This window comes from Ovis canadensis, chromosome 4, assembly GCF_042477335.2.
Source record: "Ovis canadensis isolate MfBH-ARS-UI-01 breed Bighorn chromosome 4, ARS-UI_OviCan_v2, whole genome shotgun sequence".
Lineage (NCBI taxonomy): Eukaryota > Metazoa > Chordata > Mammalia > Artiodactyla > Bovidae > Ovis > Ovis canadensis.
This window is the reverse complement of record NC_091248.1, coordinates 82,411,436-82,437,906: the sequence shown is the minus strand read 5'-3', so window position 1 is coordinate 82,437,906 and position 26,471 is coordinate 82,411,436. Positions and strand designations below refer to the sequence as shown.

Sequence of the window (26,471 nt, the reverse complement as noted above, 5' to 3'; positions counted from 1 at the left end):
CCTTAGGAAATCTGATCCTTGGCCTCGCTTTCATCATGCCTACCACAGCGCTTTAGGCCAAGACCTCCTCAATCTCAGCGTCATGCAACCCCCTCCATCCAATGGACCTAAATGTCGGGATTTCAAATGATGCCTCCCAAAGGGACCACCTTTCTGACTGGGAGATTCTTCTCTGAGACAGTATGGTGCAGTTTTTATGAGACTTTGGGGTATGTGGCAGCTCCATAGCAATGATGACTAATATCCTCCCAAATCATACATGATGAGTGAAACCACCCCAAAACGCTTTTACTAAATATTTGGGCAGCCAGGCCAATGGGGGACTGAGATAAAGGTGATCACATCAAGGTTGCTGGTGCTGCTGCTAAGTCGCCTCAGTTGTGTCCGACTCTGTGCGACCCCATAGATGGCAGCCCACCAGGCTCCTCCGTCCCTTGGATTCTCTAGGCAAGAACACTGGAGTGGGTTGCCATTTCCTTCTCCAATGCATGAAAGTGAAAAGTGAAAGTGAAGTCGCTCAGTCATGTCCGACTCTTCGTGACCCCATGGACTGCAGCCCACCAGGCTCCTCCATCCATGGGATTTTCCAGGCAAGAGTACTGGAGTGGGGTGCCATTGCCTTCTCCGCACATCAAGGTTAGAGATGCTTTAAATAAAACAAACTGAAATTTTACTCTTCCCAAAGGGCAAAAAGGAGCCAGCTACCCTGAATATCTCAGAGCTGAATTTCTTGCATTGTGTATATTAGAAGGAAAGTATGCTCTGCCCTGCCACTTATTTCACTAGATGTACTCCTGGATCCAGAAGAAGTGAGTCACAGATGCTTAGAAGCATCTCAGTTGCTCACTTCGAACAGTTTATATTGAACTATTGAAAGAATGCACTAGAAATGAACTTGTCCTGTTTTTCTGTCCATATAAAACAAGTTCTTTTTGACATATGTGAAGCCTTTTGAATGGATTAAGAGCACGAACTTACAGCTAGATAGGCCTGGGTTCAAGTCCTGGCCCAACAGCTCTGTGACCTTTGATGTTCTTACTTCCTCCCTGCCTCAGTTACATCATCATTAGGGTGTGGATATCAGCAATCAACTCACATAGCTTCCATAAGAAATAAATGAGATAAAACATACATAGAGAATTTAGAATTGTGTTCATTATAAAAACATAACTGTGCTCTGTGCTCAGTCACTTCAGTCATGTCCAACTCTGCGTCCTTATGGACTGTAGCCTGCCAAGCTCCTTTATCCATGGGATTTTCCCAGCAAGAATACTGGAGTTGGTTGCCATTCCCTCCTCCAGGGGATCTTCCCCATCAGGGGATGGAACCTGTGTCTCCTGCATTGCAGGTGGTTTCTTTACTTTGAGCCTTCAAGGAAGCCCCTATAAGGACACAGAATTATTTGCTATTATTATTAGCATGTGACAGTGATATTCAGTAGCTTAAGGATCCCAGTTTTTTGGTGACTTGTGAGCCTTGGGGCTAGGATAGTGCCATATGATACTGGTCCCAACACACCCACTGTTTAGATTTGCACTGGGACCATGTCCATGATATAGTATGAAACCCAAAATGCGTGATGTTCTAGCCTGAACGTAAGAATGTGGTTAATGCATAGTTAAACCTTCCTGAGGCAAGCTCAGAAATTACTGGATCCATTATCTCCTTGGCAGGATCAGCAGTGCAGCTCTTTTCCTTCCTCAGCTACGAAATGCATGTTAACAGGACAGCCTGGAACCCAAGGGTTAGGTTGGTATGGGTTGCATGAAGCCTTCCACTGGAGCCTTTGTTATTGCTTTCTGATGAAGTATGGACATTCGGCACCAGGAGCAGATGTGCTCCCAGGAGCCAGGCAGAGGAGCATCCCTCTTTGCAAGTGGTAAGCTCATCTCTTGGGCCTGCTTATTCTTCCACAAGGGTTTTCAGATGTCCACTGGGGACGCTGAATGGTATGTCCTTTCTGGTGCACTCTCAGCCAATAAAATGAGATAACAATACCCTGAGGAATGTTTAGATCGACATGATTCCACATCAGGCAAGTGAAGCAGTGGACCTGGAGAGTCTGGCCTAGATGCAAGTCTTGTTTCATGCAAATAATTCTGGGAAGGATCCAACTTAGGTTTGGATGTTTCTTTTAATTTGGCATTGGACCAGGTTAAGGGGAGTGAATAGCTGTCTTCATTCCCATCCTGGGACCACATCAGCCCCTGCCTCAAGGCTAGAACCTCCTCATTCTCCTGACTTTGGGACCCTGATGAGCTACAGCTTAACTGAGTCTTTCTGGTTCTGCTTTGGCAAGGATTCTCAGCCTGTGTGGGAGGAAGGATGCTCTCCAAGACATGGGAGAGCAAAGTGGAGAGGAAAGAAATAGAATGCCTCGTTGGGCTGCCTTCCATCAGAGGAAAAGAAGCAATACTTGTTCACTACAGTTGAGTTCTAAGAAGGTGGGAAAATGGAGCCAGAATAATACTTCTTTGGCAAATGGATGTTGATTTCCCTTCGAAGGAAAAGGCAGGGAAGGGAGATACAGCTAAGATTTATTTATCTATGTGAACTTGGCACTTTAGTGAGTTATCTCCTGTAAGAGAAGATGTGTGAAAAGGGTGTGTAACCATGCTGATGGCTAGAAGGATCTTTTGTGTGTGGTGAAATGTTTTTAAAGCTACCCTCGAGCATCATCAGACACTTGGTCTGGTGAATTATTTCTCTGATCATTAGACTTAATTGAAGAATTATAACAACTTCTCATGACGCATTTGGCTATTCCTTGTGTCCCAGGTTAATTAGCACTGGCAAGTCCATTAAGCCCATGTAATATCGCTCACCCCTCACCCAGAACTTGTGATTGAGCATCTTGAGGGCCACACACCTTCTTTACCTCACTCTATCCATCATTGCTTTATCTGAATTCTGCTTCCTCTGTCGAATTGGCCTTGCTCAATTTGCATTGTGTGGTGACCTGATGGTGTGAAAAAGCTCAGCGTAGGTACAACTGTGGAATTTTCCTAATGAATTTAAAGGGGGTTTTGATTTAAAGTAGGGCATGATTACCTTTATACTCTATGGTATGTTTTAGTAGAAAGAAGTTTCATTTTTTTTTCAATAAGTAAGGCATAGCTCACTTTTCTTTTTAGTATCTGAAGCCACTTAGAGAAGGCAAAATAAAACTCAGAGCTTTTCTGACAGTATGTTCTGATACACAACTTCAGCTCTCCTCCTGTTTTGTTGACTGACAGATTTTGAAGAGAATTTTCTGTTAGATAAAGATGCTTGTTTTTGCCATTAAATTATAAGAGATTAGGAACATTCCCTTTTCTTCATATTGTATTGGCAATTTGATCTGTAGGAGGTGATTGAAGCTTCAGCTTTGAACTAATTTCTATAGCTGGAGTCTCTGTCTTTAAATTTCATTTTAATTTGATTTGAAGTATATACAAGAAAGATGAAAGAGAGAAAGATTGTAACAAATATGGTATATTATCTCAGATTTTATTTTATTTGAAATTTTCTTTCTCAAGTAATACTAATTATAGAAGATGTGAAAATAAGCCCACATATTCTTGGATTTTATTCTTTCCCACTACTTAAAACTGCATCCATTAGAATGCCTGGAAATATTAAAATAATTTTACAAGATGATATTTGCAAGCATTTTGGTCTGTTATTAACAACAGACTGTACCTGGTGCATGTGGGGAATGCATTAGAAGTTCTTTCACAGATAATTCATCCAGTCAAAGTCAGCATCCCATTTCATAGCAGAGCCTCTGTCAATGATGAATCCCTAAGTGTATAATGACAGGTGTCCCCAGGTCTGCACTATTGACAATTAGTAAAATTCCAAAGTCAATTTCTATTTCATGAGTAAGGGACTTTAGTTTTTAAGGTTGCAGGGCAGGCCCAGTTTTTCTTGCTTGTTTTACCTAAAACTTCATTCTTTGATCATCATATTGTCCTTATAAGTCATCTAACAGGTCAGGTGCCTGGATGTGAGAATTGTTCCATGATGAACTTTAAGATACTTATCGTCCATTCTTTTTTGATATGCCTGTCTTGATAGAAGTGCCACCTATGATTTAATTACTGCTTCTTGTGAAGTTCACAGGGGACAAATGGACTTATTTAAAGAAACCATGCCATTTTGAGAGGTTGGGGACCGAGGCATTTGTGGTAGGAGTTAGTGTGTAGGAAGGGGGCTTGAGGGATGGTATAAGTAGGTAGCACATTATAAGTAGTGACTCCTTCTTCCTCCCAGTCCTCTCTCCCCATCCCCAATTCCATACCCCCACCTTTGTATCCCTGGATGCCTAGACCTGCCTTGTATCCTCCATTCCTTAATACTCACTTCCCCCTGAGTTCCCTAGTGTGCCTTGGTGGTTTGGAGAGAAAATGCTATTTGAACCCAGGAGTTGCTGAGCAGGAAGTAGAGGAGCAGTGCAGACGTTCTGTCCATTTCCTCTGCGCGCCCAGCCAAGCACCCGGGAAAGACTTAACATTCATCAGAGTAGCTGCATGAAGATCAGACAGCAGGCCTAATGAGCAATTTCATATACGCCAAGATTTTCACATGGTTTTCCCAAGAATCCCTTTTTGTGACAAAACTCACTATAACAGGCAAATGTCTGTGGTTGTTTAATTATATGAGAGGCAAGGATGGTAGGGAGGGAGTGGAGAATAGAAGGAACTGGCTAGTACGTGGTTTATGTGAGAGAAGCATTTTGTAATCCAGATGGTCCTTCGAAGCTTTTTCCTAAGATTAGGTGTGAGGCAAAGGCAGATGTTTCATTTTATTCCTATTCTACTACAGGTGATGGGTAAAATGGGAAAGACTTGAACCAGGGGCACTGTCCCCTGTTGTATAAAAGCCAAAGATGTGAGGGACAGGAATGGGAGTTGGCGAAAAATACTGTCCATACCTATCCTAGGGCCTTTAAATATGTGTTCTCCTCTAGAGGAGTTGTGGGACTCAGGAGCCACACAGACCGATAAATAGCTCTGCCCAAGTTAACACATTTCAGCTAATACTTACGACAGCCTCTCTGCTCCCCATGCCCCGCCCTACCCCACCAGAACTTCTGTAAAGGGTCATTTCAACTAACATGAGTTTCTTGTTCTTTCTTTTTCCTCCATCCATTCTGGTATGTTCAACCGAAAGTGAGAGAATCAATGGACCTATGAAAGGAGCATGTAAAATTCCTGAGAACAGAGTGTCTCCCTTCAAAGAATCACCATGTTGGTCTTTATCTAGAGGATCTCTAGACCTTTTTATATAACTATTTTTGGGGAAGGGAGCTGAGGCCTGGTTCTAAATAGTAAACTTCAGTGGACAGTGTCTAGTGTATGGGGGGTGGGTGTAGGAAAAAAAAAAAAGGGGCTTCCCTGGTGGCTCAGAGGTTAAAGCATCTGCCTGTGTTTGCCTGCAATGCGGGAGAGCTGGGTTCAATCTCTGGGTCGGGAACATCTCCTGGAGAAGGAAATGGCAACCCACTCCAGTATTCTTGCCTGGAGAATCCCATGGACAGAGAAGCCTAGTGGGCTACAGTCCACGGGGTCGCAAAGAGTCGGACATGACTGAGCGACTTCACTTTTTCACTTTCAGGATAAGATAGGAATTATTCTAGAGATATAGAAGATAATAACAAGAAAAAACACAAAGGTTGGAGCTATGTGAAATAAATATAGAAGGAGTAGGGAACTGAAAAAGGCATTAAGCAACCTGGATAAGCAAGGTTGCAGTTTTGGAAGGTGAGAAAGCAGTGGGGGCACCGCATTAAAGAGTCTTTAACAATAAAGCATCGATACTCACGGAAGTCCATCTCTTTTGAATTGGCTAGAGACTCCTGACACTAAGGGTTAATGTTCATTTTCCCTGGAGGTGTTCCACTGGAGTATCGCTATATAATGACTTGATGTTGCCACGTAGACTTCAACATATATGATATTTTGGGGATTTTGTGAATTGGCCTATGTTTTATTGCATAGTGTGAAATGTGTAAAGCTTGGTTAACCTGTGTATAGATAGGTTATTGTTGACTAGTTACAGTGTACTAGGATTGCCTGTAATATTTAAGCTTCTTATTACTGTGTGTGTTGGTAGGAACATATAATTTTTGTACATTATATTTACTGAAACATTATCATTTTTATTTTACAAATGCTTTGGGGTTCAAATGTATTTTTTACTTCTGTGAGAATTGATTTAGAAAGAGTTTTAATGAAATTCCACTGATTTTAGATTTTGCTTGAGACTGACTTCAACAAATTGTCCTGTATGTTCTAAATTTAAAAAAAAAAAATGCAGGTGCTAGAACTAGACCCCAGGATTTGAAATCTGAGTACACAATTTGCCAAATGTGCCACTGGGAAAAACATACCTTGGCCCCTCTGGGTCTCAGTTTCTTCATCTGTGAAATGGAAATAATAAGGGACCCAATTTTAAAGGGCATTTGTAATGTATGGACGCATCAACCCACAAGTCCTGGGCCCATGGCAAGTGCTCATTCTAGGTTCACTATTATGGACAGTGTCTTAAGAGCTTTAAATGACAGAAAAGGAAAGAGAGCTCTGTACTTGGAACTTTTGTTGCATTGGGAATATTTCAGTGCATAACATGGTGGAAAATTTAAGCAAGACAGATCAAAACCACTCAGAAATCCTAGATTTTTTACAGTAATGCTTCAAAGGCCTCTACAGCATCCAGAATTTTAAGACAGAATCTATTTTCTCCAGCTCAAAGAATTGAATTAACAATCTCTAAGTCAAATCTTAGCGATTGTTAGAGTCTGTCTTAAAATTCTGGAGACTGTAGAGGCCTTTGAAGCATTACTGTAAAAATCTAGGACAAAAAATGTGTCTGGGCAGTAAGTTTTTGCTAGAGCTTTTTTAAGCACAATAAAAATCGGGACATAAGGGATACCCAGGTGGCACTTAGTGGTAAAGAACCTGTCTGCTAGTGCAGCAGACATAAGAGACACGAGTTCGATCCCTGGGTCTGAAAGATCCCCTGGGGTTGGGCATGGCAACTCACTCCAGTATTCTTGCTGGGAAAATCCCATGGATAGAGGAACTTGGTAGGCTACAGTCTATAGGGTTGCAAAGAATTGGACACAACTGAAGCAACCTAGCATACACACACACATTAAAAGTGTCATATGGTTACCAAAAGGTAAAAGCCAAAAAGTAAATGTAAAATATTTATGTATAGTCAATTTGTGAATAGGTTATTCTATGGCATAACTTCATCTAGTAAGTACAGATCTTTTCTCTTTATACAACTGGATTTGTGTCAGAATTCACAAATTTGGACTATTTTAAAATAAGAATGTGTTTCCAAATGTCCTTCAGTGGTAAATGGTTAACCAAATACTAGTACATCCATACCATGGAATATTACTCAGCAGTAAAAGGTAACAAACTATTGATACATGCAGTACCTGGGTGGATCTCAGGGGAATTATAGTTAATGATAAAAGCTAATCTCAAAAGATTACATACTGTATGATTCCATTAATATAACAGTCTCGATATGACAAAACTATAGAGATGGAGAACTGATTAGTGGTGGCTGAGAGCTAAGGCTGGTGGAGGGGCTGGAAGTGGCTATAAAGAGGTATCATGAGTAATCATTTTGGTGATGAAATAGTCTCTGTCTTGATTGTAGTGGTGACCACACAAATTTACATGTATGTTAAATTTTAGAGAATTAAACACACACACACACAATGAGTACATGTAAGTGGTGAAATAATCTCTGTAGATTGGACCAGTGTCAACTTCCTAATTTTTCTGTTGCACTATAATCATGCAAGATGTTACCACTGGAGGAAACTGAGTAAAGAGTACACTGGACCTCCCTGTGCAAATTTTTCCAACATTTTGTGAATCTATAATTATTTCCCCCATCCCCAAAATTGAAAAAATCAAAGATGTATTTATTTCTCATTTGATTTTAAGTCACTTGATTTAAAGAATCCTTCCATGACAAAATAAGTTTCTCCCTTTTCAGGCACCCACAATAATCATGAAACTGCTTTTTGAATGTGAGCATATTGGGATCAACATATTACCCTGAAATTCATAAATTCACTGTATTCCATGGCTTCCAGATGAAGATTTTGTGACAGAAACCTTTATGTGTCATTAGCTGGACTCTAATAAATATGCAAAATAATTTGTTCACATCCTTTGAGAACTTAGCCAGTTTGAGCCTAAGTATTTTGTTTAGATCATGACCTATCTGTTGAGGTCTTTTGATCATATTTAAAGAGGAATTGGGAAGTCACTCATCTGAATCCTTGTTCCATGTCGTACCAGCTCTCTTATCACTATGCCTGTAACCTTTCTATCTCAACCAGATGGCCAAACAGGGAGGAGAGACATTTGGCTGCAATAGAGTGTTCAGAACTGGGGCACCCTAACCAGGTGGAAGTTGTCTCAAAGAAGGTCTTTGTTGGCTGTGGCCGCCACTGAGCAATGACTACAATCTGAGTGTGTGTGACATCCTGCTGTGGGAGTTTGTGTTTAGCTTGTAGATCTTCCAAGGAGTGTGATGTTCTTGAGGAATAATAACTGATTTGTCTGGGCCCTTTTCTGCCCATATTTTAAATTTGGATTTTTCTTTTTCCATTCCCATTTAAACCTGGTAAGCTTACTGAACATGTTGCTTTATATCCTTAGGTTTTAGTTAGCTGGTTAGTCAGTTGAGCTTGCTGGTTAAGTTGCAGCCAGCTGTGTTTTTAGTTTAGAAACCAAGAGTGTGGAAGGTTTTGCTGTAGTTTCGGGGGTCTTGAGGTAATTTGTGAATATGATGGCTGATGTAGGAAGGAACATTTCCTCAGGAGATCTGTGGCCAGAGCCAGAATGTTTCACAAATTTAAGAGCAGTGCTTATGTACAAGTGCGTGTAGCATACAGTATTTAGAGAGATGATATGCTTAAAGACTTGCCTGGTAGCTCAGATGGTAAAGTGTCTGCCTACAATGCGGGAGACCCAGGTTCAATCCCTGGGTCGGGAAGATCTCCTGGAGAAGGAAATGGCACCCCACTCCAGTATTCTTACCTGGAAAATCCCATGGATGGAAGAGCCTGGAAGGCTACAGTCCATGGTGTCGCAAAGAGTTGGACACGACCGAGCAACTTCACTTTCTTTTCACTTATGCATAAAAGAGTGGTAGTCCTCTGCATTTGTGTGACATTTAAGATGTTTTCAAACCAGTTCATGTGCATCTTTTTGTTATCTCACTCCAGATGGAGCAGGAGTATCAGATAACCTTCAACTACACTTGTTAAACAAGTAAAGATAAAAAGAAGATTAGAAGGGCTATTACTTATTCAAAGCCCCTACTGTAGTAAGGGAGGCATCAAGGACTAGTTATAAAATGTTCGTTTTCGTGCTCTTTTCGCTGGAACCCACTGCCTCTGCACATACTCTTGATGCTGAAGAACTATGAAGCATTCCATTTCTCTTTTACATTGACTTTAGATATTGGAAAGAATTTATGGTGAGATCTGGGTTTATTTTCTACATCAGAGGCTTACGTGGATGAGAGATTGGCCTTGAGAAATGTCAGTGAAGGAATCATTTTTATGATCATTGATCTTTTGAATATATGATTAAAAGAGTTTATAAACCCTTTTTTCCCCCTATAGAACTAGATAATGTAAGATCAGGTTGCCTACTTAAATAGTGCCTGATGTTGACTTACCATTCAGAAGAATCAAAACTTTCTTCTCTTGAATATTCATTCTGTTTTAATGGTTTGATTACCTTACTCCTTGGTTCTTTCATGGGTCAGATAATCTGTCTAATGAAGGAAGTATTGCTCTGTTTAGGGCAAGAATCCAACAATCAGTTTCTCACTGAAAGTGAAAAGTGAAAGTGTTAGTTACTCAGTTGTGTCTGACTCTTTGTGACCCCAAGGACTTAGCCCACCAGACTCTTCTGCCCATGAAATTCTCCAGGCAAGAAGACTGGAGTGGGCTGCTATTACCTTCTCCAGGAGATCTTCCTGACCCAGGGATCGAACCCAGGTCTCCCGTGTTGTGGACAGATTTATTACCATCTGAGACCCCAGGGAAGCCCCAGTTTCTCACTAAATGATAAAATAATAAATATTAAGTAATAAAATCATAAAATAGTTATGGCAAAGCCCTCTCTATAATTCTTCTCAATATGCATCATGTTGGTTGTCTTCTGTTTTTGCCTAGTTTTTTCATATTACTATACCATAGATTAAAATAATCTCATCATTGGGATCAAAATTGTTTCAGTTGAAGTAGAAATGTTTTAATAACAAATATTACTCTTAAATAAATCATTTTAAACTAATTTATCCCTTTGCTTTATTTAAAAAATGATGTAAATTGATTTATTGCTTGCATTATACCCCACAGCCCTGGAAGAATTAATATTTTCTAATCATTATGGACAGCAGCTTGAAGGACAAATAGAACCCAGGAGCTGATGTTTACATAAAGACTTAGGACACAGAACAATTTATGCCTTTTCTTATTTGAAAAAAAAAAAAGTTGAGTCACACAGGAAGGTCTTAGAGGACATCAGGAAACAGAATAGCCTGATAATTTTGATAATTAGGATTCTTCTGATGCTGGGATGGCTTATATAGAGAGTATCAGGTCCCTAGACAACTAGGTGTCTCACACAACGAAAACATCCTTGCTTAGTCCTAAGAACGAGAAGAAAGTATTTGTGTTTGGTGTTAAGTGGAGGTAAGTGAAAATTTCTAATTTGTAGACCCAGGAAAATTCTGCTTAAAGTGAGAATTGCTTTGTGCTTTAGTATTTCCCTGAATTCCTCTAGATATTATGAGAAAGCCTGTCTCTTTCTCCACTCTCTGGTGTCATCATCAAGCATGCACCCTGCATCCGTTTGGTCAGAGACCTAACACATTAAGGCACATGTGGGAGAGAGTATCAGAAGGGTCATCTTCTTTTCTATTTTTAGTCTTCAGGATTGGAATCCCCTTATTCCAAAAATATCTTTTTGGGGAATCCCAAACAATGTGCTAAATTTAATACTCCAAAAGGAAATGAACTGGAACTGACCTTTGGTACTTCCTGCTCCTTATTTCCTGCTATTCTGGTGACTTTCTCAAAAATGGCACTCGTCCATCCCTGAGCTGGTTATCAGAGTCAAAGCTGACTTCCTGCCCATGGGATGCAGAAGTGAGGGGGATAAGGTTTTGGTAAAATGGAGGGTTTGGTAAATTGAGATTAGAGGCACCAGACACTAAAGAATGCATTCGTTATGATTCTACTTCATGAAATTCTAGAACAGGCAAAATGCCCTTCAGAAGCAGAAAGCATGTCAGTGGTGGGAGGAGACTGCCAGCAAAGGGACATGAGACAACCTTTTGGGTGACAAAAATACCTTACCTCTTGACTTCTGTTGGTGGTGACACAGATGTAGACACTTGTCAACACGCAATGATTTTCCACATGAAATGGATAAATTTTATCATATGTAATTTTTATCTCAGTAAATTTAAAAAAATTGTAATTAGAATACAACTTGAAAATCATTACTGCCATCCCCCTGCTTGTCCTTTTAATTTTGTTTTCAGGACACAAGAAATGACAATATTTGGGGACAATATTTTGATAGCAAACACCACTTTTTATGTTTTATAAGATTAAAATGTCCATGTAATACCACCAAAAGAAAATTTATCTCATGGAGCAGGATCACTCTAACTAATTAGAGATGTTAAAGTTCTGTTCCTCAAAGTATCCTGTGCCTATGAAATATAGAAATATACCTATTTCTACCTATGGGTATAAATATTCATTTGACTTAAAAATATTTGCATATTAATTTCATTGTTGCTTTGCTAAGAGTGTGTGGATAATCACCCAATGATTTACCCTCATGTTCCCTTGATTCAAATCACTCAACTTTGTATGGGCTTCTTGATACCTTTGGTATGAGAAGAGCCTCTCATCCCTAGAAAAGAGTCCTTGGCAAGCAGAAATGATTCATATTCATTTGCCCTCTGCTTCTTGATTACAAAATGTTCCTAATCAGAACTGATTCTTATTAAGCCTTTGCAAATTTTGTTAGGTACAGCAAGGCTTTTCCTTGTCGCTATGTCCTTTTTCTCTCTTTAACTGTCTCAGACATACCATCTACATTATTCATATAAGGTAGAAATAAATAAGAGATTTGCATGTGACAAATACAATGATCCCTTTGAAAAACTAGATTGTGGTTGCTACAGTTAGACTTTAGAGGCAAATATAAAAGTTGTGATTTCCCCATTATTTCAGAGAGGTTCTAGGTAAATGACAACCCTTTAACTAGTATTTAAAATATATGAATTTCGAAAAGATACATGTACCCACATGTTTATTTACAATAGCCAAGACATAGAAACAACCTAAGTGTCCATCAACAAATGGATAAATGAGATGAGGCACATACATACACACACATACACACACACACACACACACACACACACAGTTGAGTCCTGAACAACATGGATGTGAACTGCATGGGTCCGCTTGCATAGATTTTTTTCGATAGTAAATACTGCTGTATGACTTGATCCACAGTTGGTTGAATCCATGGATGCAAAAGGTTGAATATGAAGGAACCACAGGTAAGGAGGGCCAGCTAAAAGTTATAGCCGATTTTCAATCATATGGAGGGTTGACAATGCCCCCTACATTGTTCAGGGGACAGCTGTACAATGAAGAATAATTCAGCCATAACAAAGAAGGAAATCCTGCCGCTTGTAACAATGAAGAAAGACTTAAAAAACTAACTCATAGATAGAGAGAATGAACTGATGATTGCCAGAGTGGAGATAGGAGTTGGGGAGATGAAGGGAACAAATTAGTGAAGATGGTCAAAAAATACCCAATATATGTGCATTGGAACTGGAGGATAAATCTACTCCAGTAATGTGTAAAGGAATTCCTTCATAGCTCAGTTGGTAAAGAATCCGCCTACTGTGCAGGAGACCCGGGTTCTTCCTGGGTTGGGAAGATCCCCTGGAGAAGGAAATGGCAACCCACTCCAGTATTCTTGCCTGGGAAATCCCACGGACAGCAGAACCTGGGGGCTACCGTCTATGGGGTCGCAAGAGTCAGACACGACTTAGCGAGTAAAACACCACCAGTGTGTAAAATGTGGGACCACGTGACTGATGTAAGGAGAAGTAGGAAGAAGAAAGACCCTGTGTAGCATGTCCTGGGAGTGGGTGCGAAGCAGGGTGGATGTACATGTGCTAGGGGCAAGTGAGGCCTACCATGGCCTGGGAAATGCAAATTCGTCTAGCATTGCCAGGAGGATCCAATCCATAAGGACAGGCTGGATTCACTTTGCTGCCTGCCATGTGAGAAAATTGTACCATATTTCAACTGCTGCCTTGTGGATCTGTAAAACCTTAAGCCAGGGAGGATCTTAAGTTTTAATGAAGTACACAACTCTGCATTAGTTATGGGACCAAACTCTGGACATGTGATGCATTGGAAGGGAAGTGGTTTAATGCTTTTTATTTGTTCAGCTACAAAATGATAAAGACCTCTGACTTATCCCCCTAAAAGAACAATGCCTATAGGTGTTGTTTTTTTTTAATCATGCGCATACTTGAAAAGATTTTCTCCTAACAAAATAAAAAAAAAGCAGGCTAGGGATTTGACTTGCTTTTAGAGCTCACAGCAGTACAGTTAAACTAAATTTTTCTTCCTCCCTTTAGCTTCCTTTGTTTTCCTCCAGACTTAGACCTTTGAAACCAACACTGAACAGCACAGGACATGGTATTTCCTGGGAAATGTCACTGGCCGTGAGCTTTGTTTAGTAAGCATGACATTAGGGCACTGAGAGATCTTATATGGCTTCCTCTTGTGCCATACAGATTACACACACACACACACACATGCACCCACACACACACACACTCAAGCTCCTTTTGCCCTTCATTTTTATTGTATTTCCTCACTCTTTAGGAAAAAGCAGGGCAAGGAATATTTCCCCCTTATGTGTGTTCACAGGTTTCATATTTTCCTTTTTCTTTCAGTTGTGATTTCTTAATAGTGAAGGTTGGGGAGGTCAAGGAGTATAGGTAAAAAGATAGGACTTTAGCAGTAAAATGCCAGAAAGATCCTTTTGGCAGTAAAATTAAATGCTACGTTTTAAAGTACGGGTTGGTGGGAGAGAAATGTTAAAGAGGAAATGCTATGTAATTGAAGCTGCTAACTAGCCTGTGGTTAAAGCCAGGCAAAATTTGGCTGTCAGGGATGCTGCTTTAAAATGTCATTTGATATCAATCCCAGTCTTCCTGCCTCCCTGGCTCCTGATTTCCTCCATCCCCATGGAACAGCTCGCAAGCATGTTAAAAGCCAGAATGTAAGGACTTAGATCAGTGACCCTAAAACTATTTTAGAAAATCAAATTTCATTGTTTACTCCTGTAGAAGTCATTACTGCTTTTCTTAAAACCAGGGCTCTGAAATTCCTGAGGGTATGGGGCAACTTGGGCTTCCCCAGTGGCTCAGCAGTAAAGAATCTGCCTGCAATGCAGGAGGTGCAGGAGATGTGTGTTTGATCCCTGAGTTAGGAAGATCCCCTGTAGGAGGGCGTGGCTACCTACTCCAGTGTCCTTGCTTGGAGAATCCCATGGACAGACAAGCTTGGCGGTCTACAGTCCCCAGGGTCGCAAAGAGCTGGACACAACTGAAGCAACTGAGCATGCACACACGCATGAGGCAACTTGATGGTTTGATATGGACTGATACATGAGTAATCTTTAGATCAATAAAAGTTAATGATAGGGATGGTTGGTTACATGTAAGCTTAAGTATTGCCTGGCTCAAATGTGAAAAGAATAGGATCTCTACATTTCCTCTTAAATTACCTTAATTTAAAAGGAGAAATTTTGTAGTTATTGGCATAAATATTAATCAATAGTAATGACTCATCTGTGTTCATTTATACTCTATGACCTACCTGTATATCATGCAGTAACTATGGTTATAACAAGAAAGTCAAATAATACCTCCTGGAGCTTACCATTTAAAGCAGGATGTCAGAGGTATAACTTTATTTTTTTTAATATGTGAAGTGAAAGTGGCTCAGTTGTGTCCAACTCTTTCCAACCCCATGGACTATAATAGTCCATGGAATTCTCCAGGCCAGAATACTGGAGTGGGTAGCCTTTCCCTTCTCCAGGGGACCTTCCCAACCCAGGGCTCAAACCCACGTCTCCCACATTGTAGGTGGATTCTTTTGTAGCTGAGCCACAAGGGAAGCCCAAGAATGCTGGAGTGGGTAGCCTATCCCTTCTCCAGGGGATCTTCCCTACCCAGGAACTGAATCTGTGTCTCCCGCATTACAGGCAGATTCTTTACCAACTGAGTTATCACGTTTCAGTATGTGCTTTTATTTATTTATTTATCTTCATTGGGCCTTTTCTACGCTGGAAATATTGTAAACTTTATTAAATTGATGGGGAAGAACTGTTATTTATTTTAAATAAATAAATTTATTAATTTAATAAATAAATTGGAGGATAATTGCTTTACAACTTTGTGTTGGTTTCTGCCATACATCAACATGAATCAGCCATAGGCGTACATATGTCTTTTCCCTCTTGAACCTCCCTCCCATCTTCCACCCCATCCCGTCCCTCTAGGTTGTCACAGAGCACCAGGCTGAGTTCCCTGTGCTGTACAGCAACTTCCATTTTATGCGTGGTAATATATCTATTTCAGTGCTACTCTCTCAGTTTCTCCCATTCTCTCCTTTCTCCGCTGTGTCCATAAATCTGTTCTCTATGTCTGAGTATATCTATTTCTGCCCTGCAAATAGGTTCATCAGTTCCATTTTTCTAGATCCCATGTATATGCATTAATATACAAGATTTATTCTTCTCTTCTGGCTTATTTCACTCTGTATAACAGGCTCTAGGTTCACCCACCTCACTAGAACTAATTTAAATTCATTCCTTGTATCAGATCAGTTCAGTTCAGTCGCTCAGTCATGTCCTACTCTTTGCGACCCCATGGACCGCAGCATGCCAGGCCTCCCTGTCCATCACCAACTCCCGGAGTCCACCCAAATCTATGTCCATTGAGTCAGTGATGCTGTCTAACAATCTCATCCTTTGTTGTTCCCTTCTCCTTCTGTCCTCAATCTTTCCCAGCATCAAGGTCTTTTCCAGTGAGTCAACTCTTCACATCAGGTGGCCAGAATATTGGAGTTGCAGCTTCAGCATCAGTCCTTCCAATGAACACCCAGGACTGATCTCCTTCAGGATGGACTGGTTGGATCTCCTTGTAGTCCAAGGGACTCTCCAGCGTCTTCTCCAACACCACAGTTCAGAAGCATCAGTTCTTCTGCACCCAGCTTTCTTCACAGTCCAACTCTCATATCCATACATGACCACTGGAAAAACCATAGCCTTGACTAGATGGACCTTTGTTGGCAAAGTAATGTCTCTGCTTTTTAATATGCTGTCTAGGTTGGTCATAACTTTCCTTCCAAGGAGTAAGTGTCTTTTAATTTCATGGCTGCAATCACCATCTGCATTTTGGAGCCCCCAAAATAAAGTCAGCCACTGTTTCCACTGTTTCCCCATCTATTTGCCATGAAGTGATGGGACCGGATGCCATTATCTTTGTTTTCTGAATGCTGAGCTTTAAGCCAACTTTTTCACTGTCTTCTTTCACTTTCATCAATAGGCTCTTTAGTTCCTCTTCACTTTCTGCCATAGGGGTGGTGTCATCTGCATATATGAGGTTATTGATATTTCTCCTGGCAATCTTGATTCCAGCTTGTGCTTCATCCAGCCCAGCGTTTCTCATGATGTACTCTGCATATAAGTTAAATAAGCAAGGTGACAATATACAGCCTTAATGTACTACTTTTCCTATTTGAAATCAGTCTGTTGTGCCATGTCCAGTTCTATCTGTTGCTTCCTGACCTGCATACAGGTTTCTCAAGAGGCAGGTCAGGTGGTCTGGTATTCCCATCTGTTTCAGAATTTTCCACAGTTTATTGTGATCCACACAGTCAAAGGCTTTGGCATAGTCAATAAAGCAGAAATAGATGTTTTTCTGGAACTCTCTTGCTTTTTCAATAATCCAGCGGATGTTGGCAATTTGATCTCTGGTTCCTCTGCCTTTTCTAAAACCAGCTTGAACATCTGGAAGTTCAGGGTTCATGTATTGCTGAAGCCTGGCTTGGAGAATTTTGAGCATTACTTTACTAGCATTTGAGATGAGTGCAGTTGTGTTTGAGCATTCTTTGGCATTGCTTTTCTTTGGAATTGGAATGAAAACTGACCTTTTCCAGTCCTGTGGCCACTGCTGAGTTTTCCAAATGTGCTGGCATATTGAATGCAGTACTTTCACAGCATCATCTTTTAGGATTTGAACTAGCTCAACTGGAATTCCATCACCTCCACTAGCATTGTTCATAGTGATGCTTCCTAAGGCCCACTTGACTTCACATCTCAGGATATCTGGATCTAGGTGAGTTATCTCACCATCGTGATTATCTGGGTCATGAAGATCTTTTTTGTACAGTTCTTCTGTGTATTCTTGCCACCTCCTCTTAATATCTTCTGCTTCTGTTAGGTCCATTCCATTTCTGTCCTTTATTGAGCCCATCTTTGCATGAAATGTTCCCTTGGTATCTCCAATTTTCTTGAAGAGATCTCTAGCCTTTCCCATTATATTGTTTTCCTCTATTTCTTTGCACTGATCACTGAGGGAGACTTTCTTATCTCTCCTTGCTCTTCTTTGGAACTCTGTATTCAGATACTTATATCTTACCTTTCCTCCTCTGCTTTTGTCTTCTCTTCTTTTCACAGCTATTTGTTAGGCCTCCTCAGATAGCCATTTTGCCTTTTTGCATTTCTCTTTCTTGGGGATGGTCTTACTTCCTGTGTCTTGTAGAATGTCATGAACCTCTGTCCATAGTTCATCAGGCACTCTGTCTATCAGATCTAATCCCTTAAATCTATTTCTCACTTCCACTGTATTATCATAAGGGGTTTGATTTAGGTCATACCTGAAGGGTCTAGTGGTTTTCCCCACTTTTTTCAATTTAAGTCTGAATTTGGCAATAAGGATATGAGCCACAGTCAGCTCCCAGTCTTGTTCTTGCTGACTGTATAGAGTTTCTTCATCTTTGGCTACAAAGAATATAATCAATCTGATTTCAGTGTTGATCATCTGGTGATGTCCATGTGTAGAGTCTTCTCTTGTGTTGTTGGAAGAAGGTGTTTGCTATGACCAGTGTTCTCTTGGCAAAGCTCTATTAGCCTTTGTCCTGCTTCATTCTGTACTCCAAGGCCAAATTTGCCTGTTACTCCAGGTGTTTCATGACTTCCTACTTTTGCATTCCAGTCCCCTATAATGAAAATGGCATATTCTGGGGGGGTTTTAATTCTAAAAGTTCTTGTAAGTCTTCATAGAACCGTTCAACTTCAGCTTCTTCAGCGTTACTGGTCGGGGCATATACTTGGATTACCGTGATATTGAATGGTTTGCTTTGGAAATTAACAGAGATCATTCTGTCATTTTTGAGATTGCATCCAAGTACCGCACTTCAGACCCTTTTCTTGACTATGATGGCTACTCCATTTCTTGTAAGGGATTCTCGCCCACAGTAGTAGATATAATGGTCATCTGAGTTAAATTGACCATTCCAGTCCATTTTAGTTCTCTGATTCCTAGAATGTTGATGTTCATTCTTGCCATCTCTTGTTTGACCACTTCCAATTTACCTTGATTCATGGACCTAACATTCCAGGTTCCTATGCAGTATTGCTCTATATAGCATCGGACCTTGCTTCCATCACTGGAATATTGGGGTACTTGTGTCTTTTTTGCATTAGGTCTTTTTGGACACATGGGATCTTTCTTTGTGGCACTGGGACTCTCTGGTTGAGGTGTGTGGGTGAGTTGCCCTGAGGCATGTGGGATCTTGCATGAGCAAGGATCAAATTCTCATCACTTACATTGCAAAGAGGATTCTTTACCACTGCACTGCCAGAAAGTCCCAAGGTACAACTTTAAATGGCCTTTCAGATGTACCTGAGATAGTTACACAACCACTGTCTGCATAAAGGAGCAATAATTTGAACTAGCACAGTAGTTCTTGAGTAGTAGGTTGTGTGTTTACCTTTTGAGAAACAAGTACTCTTCTGACTCATGCAGTTTAGACATAGCTTTCTTTTAGGTCTGAGTTCTATGAGCTGATTGGTCCTTTTCTCTGAAGCCATTTGTGCTAAACCACCTGTAGTTTCCCTCTTGACCAATTTCTAGGCCGTGAGTTTACCTGCTCCTAGGCTCCTTAGTTCCAGGAGCACATTTTCTCCAGCATTTAGTCTAGAATGGTAGTTGAGTCCAAAGTGTTTCTTCAGTGCTTTCCATGGTATATGGGATGGGTTCATGCACCCAAAGAACCTAGGCACGATTGGTATTTTTAAGAAGTGCCCATTTATAGAGTATTTGTTGAATGAGCACAGCGCCTGGGAGGGATAGGAAATATTGAGCCTAATGAAAAAGGCAGTTTTTATTTTTATTTATTTCTTTTAAAAGATTGTTTTTTAAAAGTCCATTTTTTTTCACTTCTTTATTAGTATTATTTTTGTCACAGCATGTGGTTTACAGGATCTTAGTTCCCCAACCAGGGTTCAAACCCAGGCCTAGAGCAGTGAAAGCACATGTTTTAACCACTAGATTGCTAGGGAATTCCCTAAAAGACAGTTTTTAAGTAGAAAAACCCTCTTATGTGTGTTTTGATTGTTTCTCTGTTTAGGTAAGAGAGAGTTGTATGGCAGGGTTTTTTCTTTTCTCCTGTCACAACTCTGTGCAGTGAGTGGGCTTTCTCCTTTTGGTTCATATCTGTCATGGCCCAAGGCCACCTGGTTGAGTTGGATGCCCTGGGGTGCATGGTGGTCACTTGGTCTCCTGCCACTGGCAACAGTGGTAGCTAAGTGAGAAGGCTTCATGCTTGTCATGGTCAGAGCCCACAGCTTCTGAACCCAGCATGCTTGACTAGGCTCTGCCACAAGTGTTGGGGAGGGAAAAGGCAGAGGGGTGAGCATGTAGTGTCAGAGAAGGAAAGAGAAAATATCAACTAATGGACTGTAGATCACCCAAGGTTACCATTGTGAGGGCAACCGTCGGAGGGGGCTGGAATCTGTGCCCTAGTGTCTGATAATGTTGATTCGAGTGGCCAAAGGTTAGTGTTATTCTCAAGCAAGAACTGAAAGCTGGAAGGGCATCTTCGAGGACCTTTGTCATTTTCCTTTTCTTGAGCAGCTTCTCTGTCACTGGCCTTCCAAGTGTTGCAGCTCATGCCATCAGGGCTTCAGTTTTGTCCTTTCCGGTCTGGAACCCATCTTTTCTAGTACGTGTTTAAAGACTGTAGCAGTGTGTCCTATTTATTCACCTTGGGCTTCTTTCTGCGTCCCACTCTGCCAGCTGGGTGATCAGGAGGAGCTGGCAGCAAGGAGAGGGGCCAGAGGTAAGGTGGTGAAAGGAGTGCTCAGAGCTATCTGGCTTTGGGTTTTTCCAGAAGTTGATAGCATTCGGCTTAGTGACCACAATTCAATTATAAGCACCGCACAGCCATCCTGAGTGACTATATTCTTGCCAAAAACTGCTGTGTAAAGGCGGCTGCATTTTTGTTAGCCTTGCCTGATGGATTTTTAAGTATATTAACCACATACATTTACACAAAGGGGAAAATTTACTACTTAAACAGAGGGACCTAAATCCCCTAGGCTAAATAAACCCAATGAAAACACAAGAACTGCATTTACAGGCCTCCCAAAGATAAGAATTCAACCTTTAAAAAGGTTCCTTCAAATGAAAAATGGATGGTGGAGCTGCTAATGGCCCAGTAACCTAGGAATGTAACTCTTCCCTAATGTGCAAGACCTTCGGATCAGTTCCAGCTTCTCGGGGTAGAGGATTTTCACCCCAGGCTTCTGCATGTGTCTGGGCCCAGAAGGTCCCATTGTGGCCTTAGAGATTTAACGACCACCTTGGAAGACAGACTGTCTTGGCAGTTTTTTGTTGTTGTTGTTGTGTCTGTTGTTTGTGTGTGTAAAAGAGAGAGAGAGAATTGCCTGTGTGTATCAGTCTCTGGGAGGAGAGGCAGGGGCCAAGGCTGGGGAGAATGTATGTATCCCCAGCGTTTTCCAGTTAGACTTTGCTGGGAGACTGAAGAGACCTTAGTCTTTTGAAACATAGGGGAAGAAGAGTTAGGAAGCTTAGGAAATCTCCTAGTCGAGTCACTGCTGCGGGTGTTTCTCTGCAGAAATAGGTTATTCATTAGGGCCACTGTGAAGCACTAGGTTTCGCCCAGAACATTCTCAGACTTCCAGTGGGATGGAGGGTCCCTGAAGCTCGTTACCAGTAAATCTTGCCACTACATTAAGAACAAGTTACAACATGCAGGTGAATTTGTGTTTCTGTTGTAAATCATCTGAATATTCTCTTTAAATAAATATGGTGACTGGGGAAAGGGGTCAACTACTAAGGGGGCAAGGGGATTTTTGAGGTGATGAAGGTCTTCTTTATCTTGGTTGTGGTAGTAGTTACATGACTATATGAATTGCAGTATTAAAAAGGGTGAACTTTAGCATTTGTAAATTATAACTCAATACACCTGGCCTCCCTAAAACTACAGATGAGTAAAGAAAGAATGAATGGATGGATGGATGAGTGAATGAGTGAATTTTTTTCACTTGTCTCCTTGCTGCTTTGCCAGCCAGCGAGTCATTTAGACCACGTTTCTCTTTCAAAGGAAGGACACCATGTCATCAGCTCTGGCCTGTGAGCTCATGATGCCAGTAAAGCTGTTGCAGAAAAAGCAAAGATGGTGTGTGTTTCCTTCTGGGGCAGATGACCTAACCTTCCAGGTAGCAATGCCCTTGTATGGTTAGCACAGGTAGGGAAATACCTAGCTTCATGCTGACTCACCAGGTAAAAAATCATTTCTCTGGATGAGTCAGAATCACAAATGTGTTCTGAACAGTCTCACATGTCCTGCATTGTGAAAGGCTGAAAGCACCAATGAGGGCAGACACTTGCAGGTCTCACTGGCCCTATATGGATATCAGCCTCAGTCTGCCGCACTCCCAGTTCCTGGCATAGTCCTGTTGAAGTCAAGCCCTCTAGCTCGCTCAATCACATACCCAGTTAGGTACAGAAGAAACTGATTCAAATTTATACATGACTAATGTTGTTTATTTAGTTATAGCTAAACCTAATAATGGTAGAATAAATGTTTCAATGTTAAGTATATTTCTGTTCATATTTCCGAAGAGTAGGGGTGTGTCTGTGTGTATGTAAGGATACAGAGTTAAAACAGACTTGGGCAGTGTAAAATACCACAGAAAATGGGGGTTTCCAAGGAAAACATGGGGAAACGCTGTAGGAGAATCTAACGCATGCTATAGCTTTTAAAAGGAAACATTAATAGTGAAACATGCCCTCCAAGGGCAAGTCAGTAATAAATTTCATGTCAGAAATTACCTGTCAGTAGGATTATGTTAAATAATGTTGAATTGTTATTAGTCGGAGGGGAAAGAGCAGAGCAACTTTCTCAAAAGTGTTCAAAGAGTGTCATGTTTCACACACAAATCCCATTATTGTTTAACAGGATTTTTGTGCTTAACCCTTCTCAAAGATGTATTGAAAATTTTGACCATTTTAGTTCATACTCCAAATGCACTCATTAAGGAAAAGAAGCCAAACTTTCTCTGCAGGAATTTGGAATTACCCAGAGGACTAGTGTATCTGATTAGACATCCATTGTAGAGTGTCCCAATTGATAAATGTCTGCCTGCTTACTGGAGCCACAAAGAAAAATGTCTTCACTTCTTTGCCTCAGCAATGCAGTAATGAAATAGTGGGGGCCTCCCTGTTTCAACATTTTGAGCATTTTGCTTGTTTTGGCCAAATAACTGAAAATGTATTTTCCCCTTGAAGAAAGTCTCATAGCAAATGTGTGAATTTTTAAGGTTCATTGCAATATATTTGGTCTGAAACTGAGTCCACTCACTGAGCCAGGGCCCAGAACCCTACCCCAGATGCAGTGAAGATGGGGACTACTGGGAGCAGAGTGAAAAACATAACTAAGGTTTAAATGTGAGCTAACACATTGTCACGGGGCTTTTCGCTAAGGGCTGCTTATGACTCATAGGTGTCAAATCATCAAGTCATTACCCCTAGAATAAAAGATCATTTTGACTTTATGTGAACTGAATGAAGTGTGATCGCTGCATTGGATTTGGGTTTGTGAAAGACAAAGTCAGAGGTAAGCTTTGGGGTCCCTCCATGCACTTTGATTTCACTGCTTGATGACTGATCATTAGCTGTCCTGGGTCGCTTTTGGAAATTGTCATATTTAATGACCTATTTGACTTCATGACATTCAAACAAGATCTTGCCAGTGAGTGACTGATTGCCTGAGCATAGTAGGCATTAGTGGAAACCTTTATTTCTTCAGGTCATCAAATCTCAATATTTGTAAATTACTCAAGCAGTAATTTACAAATGGTCTTGGGGGTGGCTTAGGGTCATAGATAAATTTTCCAGTGTGCAAGCCACTGCATCCTTTGGGGGCTACTTAGAATCCAGAGGGGCTGATTGCCAGCCTGGAGCATTCTGATCTGCTTCAGGAATGGTGTATTGGGGGTAAGCACAGTGACATTTTTTAAAATTTTATTTATTTTAATTGGAGGACAACAGTTCACAGCATTGTGGTGGCCCCTGCCACATATCTACATGGACCAGCCATGGGTGCACATCCTGAACCCCTTACCCTGAACCCCCTTCCCACCTCCCTCCCCACCCCATCCCTCTGGGTTGCCCCAGAGCATCAGCTTTGAGTGCCCTGCTTCATGCATTGAACTCACACCGCTCATCTATTTTACACTTGGTAATATGCATGCTTCAGTGCTATTCTCTCAAATCATCCCACCCTCACCTTCTCCCTCAGAGTCCAAAAGTCTGTTCTCTACGTCTGTGTCTCTTTTGCTGCCTCACTTATAGGATCGTCGCCACCATCTTTCTAAAATTCCATATATATGCATTATTATACTGTATTGGTTTTTCTCCTTCTGACTTACTTCACTCTGTATAATAGGCTCCAATTTCATCCAACTCATTAGAGCTGACTCAAATGCATCCTTTTTCATAGCTGAAAAATATCCCATTGTGTATATGTACCACAACTTCCTTATCCATTTGTCTGACGATAGACATCTAGGTTGCTTCTGTGTCCTAGCTATTGTAAACTCTGCTGCAGTGAACATTAGGGTACATGTGTCTCTTTCAGTTCTGGTTTCCTTGGTGTGCATGCCCAGCAGTGGGATTTTTGGGTCATATGGCAGTTCTATTTCCAGTTTGTAAAGAAATCTCTACACTGTTCTCCATAGTGGCTGTACCAGTTTGTATTCCCACCATCAGTGTAGAGAGTTCCCTTTTCTCCACACCCTCTCCAGCATTTATTGTTTGTAGCCTTTTTGATGGCAGCCATTCTGACTGGTGTGAGATGATACCTCATTGTGGTTTTGATTTTCATTTCTCTGATAATGAGAAATGAGGTTAAGCATCTTTTCATGTGTTTATTAACCATCTATATGTCTTCTTTGTAGAAATATCTGTTTAGTTCTTTGGCCTCCAGGAGGATACCACAATGATTCCACTGAAACACTGGCCTGCTTTTTGATTGGGTTGTTTATTTTTCTGGTATTGAGCTGCATGAGCTGCTTGTATATTTTGGAGATTAGTTCTTTGTCAGTTGCTTCATTTGCTATTATTTTCTCCCATTCTGAAGGCTGCCTTTTCACCTTGCTTATAGTTTCCTTCACTGTATAAAAGCTTTTAAGTTTAATTAGGTCCCATTTGTTTAATTTTGTTTTTATTTCCATTACCCTGGGAAGAAGGTGGGTCATAGAAGATCTCGCTGTAATTTATGTCAAAGAGTGTTCTGCCTATGTGTTCCTCTAAGAGTTTTATAGTTTCTGATCTTACATTTAGATCTTTAATCCATTTTGAGTTTATTTTCGTGTGTGGTGTTAGAAGATATTCTAGTTTCATTCTTTTATAAGTGGTTGACCAGTTTTCCCAGCACCACTTGTTAAAGATTGTCTTTTTTCCATTGTGTATTTTTGCCTTCTTTGTTGAAGATAAGGTGTCCATAGGTGCATGGATTTATCTCTGGGCTTTCCATTTTGTTCCATTGATCATACTGTCTTGATGATTATCACTTTGTGGTATAGTCTGAAGTCAGGAAGGTTGATTCCTTCAGTTCTAGTCTTCTTTCTCAAGATTGCTTTGGCTATTCAAGGTTTTTTTTGTGTTTCCATACAAACTGAAATTATTTGTTCTAGTTCTGTGAAAAATACCATTGGTAGCTTGATAGGTATTGTGTTGAATCTATAGATTGCTTTGGGGTAGTATGGCAGTCATTTGTGCTGTCCATTTGAGATTTGATCTTGCTGTTATGGAATGGTTTCTTAATTGCATTGCAAAATATATAACTTATTAATATCCTGTTGTGAGTTAGTTGTAACAGTGGCTAAGCTGCTGTCATCACCCACAACATATATAGTGAGATCAAGACCTAGTCAGTGAGACCATGCCTTTTTCATGAGATGCCACCTTCACCACCAGCAGGCTGCCTGTCCTGATCTAGCAAGCTTCAGTCAGAACAGATTGGATACTCTTGTTATCACTTCTGGGAGATTCCTCATGCTTCAGTCATAATGAGAAACCCATTCATTTCCAAAAACTTCTTGCCTTCATGTGAAACCATTCCTTCCATTCCTGGCCTAAAACTCTCTCTCTCTCTCGCTCTCTTTTTTTTTTTTTTCTTTAACAATTAGAAAGAACTACCTTTTGTTCTAATTGTGAACAAAACTTCTTAAATATTTCAATCACAAACATTTCAGACATTATAGAAGTACAAAAGTCATGGTAAGAGACCCAGCGTGGACCTCCCACACAACTTAACCAGTTATCAGCCCATAACTGGTCACATTTCATTTGTGTATCTACCCATTTCCAGCCACTCCCAAGGTTATTAGAAGCAATATCCTATATATCATAGTACTTTACCCATAAGTATTTGGAATATAAGTATGAAAGATAAGTTCATTAAAGTTTTTAAAGAGAAGTAACCATGATACCAGGCTTTCCAGGTGATGCTAATGATAAAAAAAAAAAAAAAAAAAAAAAAAAACCTGCCTGCCAGTGCAGGAGATGTAGGTTCAATCCCTGGGTCAAGAAGATCCCTAGAGGAGGGCATGGCAACCCACTCCAGTATTCTTGCCTGGAGAATCCCATGGACAGAGGAGCCTGGCGAGCTATAGTGCAGGGGGTCACAAAGAGTCAGACACAACTGAAGCAACCTGGCACAGAATAGCACACAACCATGATACCATACTTTCACCTAAAAATTCACCCATAGTTTAGTATTT

At 40.7% G+C, this 26,471-nt stretch overlaps 1 protein-coding gene across 7 annotated transcripts in view; it reads left to right on the top strand.

Moving 5' to 3' along the window:
- CREB5 (cAMP responsive element binding protein 5) overlaps positions 1 to 26,471 on the top strand; it is a 434,235-nt gene that overhangs the window by 204,763 nt on the left and 203,001 nt on the right. The window lies entirely within an intron of this gene.